The 5,189-nt window shown below is 33.7% G+C and overlaps 1 pseudogene; it reads right to left on the minus strand.

Annotated features, from left to right (window-relative positions):
- Window positions 1–5,092: 5,092 nt before the first annotated feature.
- LOC138827314 (U6 spliceosomal RNA) lies at window positions 5,093–5,189 on the minus strand (annotated as a pseudogene).

The following is a 5,189-nucleotide window of genomic DNA, read 5'->3' on the forward strand; positions in this document are numbered from 1 at the left end:
TTAACCTGTAGATAGGGCAGGATGGTAGAAATGATCCAATGCACCCAACTATAGATTGAGAAAGAAGTCCACTAAACTTTTGGCCTGGGTTCTGTTCTCAAGCCTCCTCAGTAGTTAAGAGTTCAGACATATATATGACTTAGGCATGTGAACACCTCAGGACAAGAATAAAAAAGCAGTGAAGTATAGAGGACAGGCCGAATTTTAACTAGCTACTTGGGGGCTGAGTAAGATTAGCTAGCTACTCTGGAGGCTGAGATATGAAGACCACTATTCAAAGCCAGTCCACTCATGAAAATACATGCAATTATCTCCAAAAAACCAGAAGTGGAACAATGGCTCAAGTGGTAAGCCACTATCCTTGGACAAAGAAGCTTAGGGATGATGAATGAATAAATGAGCACTTGCACATATGCATGCGTGTATACACGTGCATGTACACACACACACACACACACACACACACACACACACACACACACACACACACACATGAGTATTTCAATGCGAAGTTCTTTTTTTTTACCTTGCTGTACCCTATTTCCCTGTATTAGTTTACAAATTAACAAAATCAGCTAAGCACCTATTTACATAGAACTCATCATGTTTCTCTAAAGTAAACTCTCTTTTTAGAAGCATGCTTTTATTTGACCCATATGTAAACTATTCAGGAGTTTGATTCTTCTCCCTCAATTCTGTAGAATTAGATGATTGTTTAGCTTCACCCTAGCAATACAATTTTGTGAAATCTTGCATCAAGCAACGTATTTCTTTCTCTAGAACGCAAGCCTCTGTCAAAAAATTAATAATAGGTTTTTCTTCTCTTTGCTTGCATTTGTAGTTTTATTATCTTCATAGATTTTATGATGATCTGTCTGTGCATGGCAAAGACTGCTGTGAAAATAAAAAAACCCGTCACAGCACTTATCATTTATGTACCATCCATAGATATGAAGATGTTTAAATATTACTGAAATTGCTTTGTAATAAATCATGTTCACCTTGACTATCATGAAAAAGAAGAATTGGTTTCTCAGCATTTTAGGTAAGAACTTGATTGAAAGAAACAAAAGTACAAGTGAGGAACAACTCAACACATACATTCAAATGAAACAACACAACCCAAGAAAACAAATTAATTCAGTAGTCAAGAACCTGCAGGAAATGCAAAGTCTTAAAAAAACATCAGCTATCACAAACTTATGAAAATCCTGACTACATGGGAGTCTACTCTTGAGAGGATAGAGGTTAAAGCCCAGACTGGACAAAAAAATCAGTACACAATGCCATGCACCTGTTATTCTAAATTCCAGGAAGAATAACATAACATGGACTGAGCCCAAGGTCATACACAAGGATCTGAAAAATAATCAGGATAATTTAGCGCTGGGGACATGACAAAGTGGTAAGAACACCCATTTATAGGGCACAAGACACTCAATTCAAACTCTAATATTTGGGTATTAAAGTAAAAAGCTATTATTTTAAATAATTGGAATAATTGTAAGATTTGAATATTTGAGTGGAAAAATGCATGAGAGAGATAGAATGAACCCACGTTCCAATGCTTTCACCTTAAGTGAAAATATTTTATGGTACTTCAGACAAAACAGAGTTACCTTGCAAATGAGCATGGTTGTGCATTTGGGTGATGGAAATACTTTAATTACACAGGTGTAAATTAAATAGATTTTATTTGGGTAGATTGTACTTCCTAAACTAAGAACCTGGATGATATCCCTGAGATTTTTCTCTCAAGGCTACCACTCTACTATTTGAACCACAGTTCCAATTCTGATTTTCTGTTGATCGTTTGGTGATAAGAGGCTCCTGGACATTCTTGCCCAGGATGGCTTCAAACTATGATTGTCAGATCTCAGCCTCCCGAGTAACCAGGATGCCAGGCATGAACCATCGATAGTTTTAATAATTTAGTAAATTGTACAGTTACTGAAATTATATATTATCATATAACCTGCATAATATATGTGTGTATGTATATATCAATGCATACGGATAGAAATATTTAGCATATCTTTGTATGTACAGTACATTTATGAAATCATCCATTATAAAATAAAATGGAAAAAAGTTAATAAGGAGCAAAACAAAGGAAATTATCACATGTTTCTTGTTGTTGAATGGAATAAGAATTCAAGAATCAGGTTGGGAAAATCATCTCTACGTTAACAAAATGGATAAGAGCTATTAATTCCAATCCATCTATTTGCCCATGTTGTGCAACCTCACACATGAGTGTCAAAATCAAACCACACTTTTTGCCTATGCTTTTAACTCACCTGATATAATTTACAGGTTAGATGAAGTAATCAAATAAAGATTAAAATAATATTATGTGAGGCTATGAATTAGAGCTGAACATGATTTTAAATATGATAATAGCTAATTAAGTTGCATATTTCTTACGTTTACTCTGTCATGTCCCTCATTCCCACATTAGGAAAGTACATAGAAGGTTCTCACTAAATTATATGTACAATTATGAAAAAATGTTTTGAAAGAATATGGGCACAGTGATGTTTTAGCTTATTGAGACCTGTAGGGGTAAGTGTAGGGGTAAGTGTGTTTTTGAGGACTTGCAATACATTGTGATGAAGATGAAGGGAAGGATGTTCTTATTATGGAAAACTGGATAGAGTATTGCTCCCACAAAGGAAGTGATGAATTATTCCAAAACGTAACAGTAAAATCACTTTCACAATCATGTTCACTGCTGCACTATTCACTGTAGCCAAGTTACAGAAACAGCCCAGATGCCCTTTGGCAGAGTGATGATTAGAGAAAGAGTGGCACATATACACAATTGGATTGAACCCATCCATTTTGAAGACTGTTACATTATTTGCAACGAAATGGATAGATCTAAAAATATATTAATGGAACTGAGTCAGAGCCATATTTGGAAAGTTTACACAAAAATATTAACCAAAGCATGTTATTTGCAGAGGAGTATTTCAAAGGCGTAATTTCTTATAAAATTGAACTTTACTCCAACAAAATGAATACCAGGAAACTATCACTTGGAATATGTGAGTGGAAGTCAAAAGGAAGGAATAAAGAGAGTTATGGAGGAGGAGCCTGAAGGTATAATATTCAATACAGATAGTATGAAACTAGAAAAAATTAAAATGGGGTGAGGTTTGGAAGGGTGTGGAAAAGTTATATAAAGATCCATTTTACTTTAAAAAACTGATATGTTGAATGAAAATTCCCTTGTACAAGTATTTAAGATAATAAGAATATAATTAAAAACAATGGAGACATCTGATCTTAAATTCTATTTCCATCTCTTTTAAAAAATAAATTTATTTGCTCTATAATTTGATGAGAGGGATGGATTTTGTGGGTAGCTAAATCATTGCACATCTGTCTCTCTCTTCCTCTCTCCCTTTCATGGTTCTTATAAGTAATATGATTGCTCCATAATTATCATAATTTATTTTGCTTTTATATTTTTGGTTGCATCATTTCACTTTCTGCTCTGCCATATCCCAATTCATTTACATAGAAGACATTATTTCCTGTTTTCTCATTCTTAGAATAAGCTGCACAAGAAGAAAACACTGGTCCTCATTTTCAGTCTGTACCTTTAAATACGGAGGAAAATCTTTCCTCTGCTCTCTACCAATTCCCTACTCTCCAGTTAGAATAATTTAGAATAGTAAAAATGAAAAAAGAGAAAATAAATAATAGTGAAAAAAACAGATGCAGCAAATTCACCAGATTTTTCTGACCATTTCATCCAATGTGAACTATTGGGGAAATACATGGACAGCTCATTCTCACTGGCACTCAAAGTCTCTGGTTAGGCAATTCTGATGAAGTTGAGGAACAAGATGAAAAATTGAGAAATGGTATCAATTGCAAAAAAAATGAAATAGTATCCAAGCAAATTTCTTCTTTGTTCTGCTGAAAACAATCGCTTTACTACAGTGCAGAGACTACTTTCCAAAAAGGTCACTCATGTGATTACTAGGGATGACGATGAGCATACCCCTCTTCATCGAGAAGCCTACAGTGGACACTTAGATATTGTCCATGAGTTGGTTGCTCAAGGCAGATATTCATGCAATAACTGCGAATGGCTGGACATCCCTGCACAGTACTCATACATGGAATAATAACAGAGTGGCTTCTTTATTTCATCATGATGCAGATACCAATGGCCAAGTTAAAGGCTTCTTGACCCCCATGCATCTTGCTGCTGGGAATAGATATAGCAATGATACGCTGGATCTCCTTCTATTGAACCATTATATCAAGCCAGGTCTGAAGCACAACTTGGAAGAAACTGAATTTGATATTGCCAAAAGGATAAGTATGTATCACTACCTCTTGGAAGTTGTGGAAAGCTGTACAAATTGTTCTCCTAAGTCCTAATGGATCAGTTAATTTTCTTTAATTTCAAAATTGCCACTCCATCCTATGTGACCATAGAAAATATTTTAACAATACAAAGCAACAGCAATACCTTACTTTAAAAATTCATGTATTCCATGGTATTCTTCCAAGTGAATTGCCTGACTTTGATGTCAAAATATATTTGAGTTGTTTGTATACATCTATAATGATTTCTATAGAGTTTGTGATTTTTTAAATCAGAAAAAATTTTAATTTATCTGTTGAAATGAGTAGTACAGAAACTAAAGATATTTCTGGTGCTTGTCTGAAAAAGTATATTTTAAAATATTTAATATTCTGTTTGTATAATGTCCATAATCTATTTCATTCGCTCCTAGATATAATACTTTGAATTCGACATTGTTTTATAATACATACGTTCATTAATAAATGTGTCCTTTCAGATTGCATTCCATATAGAAACATTTTAAAATTCTTTTAATTCCTAGGTCCTTATAGAATTTTATTTCTTTGGGATAAAATGACAATGTTATTTATTTAAAAAGTTTTATAAAGGTTATGCTATGTAAAGGCCTTTCTAAAACGGTGAAGATTGAATACACTGATGTCAAACTAACTTTTATTTCTATGAATTACATATATTATTACACTTGTATATTTGTAATCAACTTTTGAATAACTGTTTTTCATTTCTTGCATCTGAAGAATGAAAAATATGGAATACTTCACAAATTTTCATATCATCCTTGTGCAAGAGGCATGTAAATCTCTGTATTGTAATTCGGGTAGACCTGCTGCTGAAGCAT

This window comes from Dipodomys merriami, unplaced genomic scaffold (assembly GCF_024711535.1).
Source record: "Dipodomys merriami isolate MVZ:Mamm:240054 unplaced genomic scaffold, mDipMer1.0.p SCAF_1539, whole genome shotgun sequence".
NCBI classification, from domain to species: Eukaryota; Metazoa; Chordata; class Mammalia; order Rodentia; family Heteromyidae; genus Dipodomys; species Dipodomys merriami.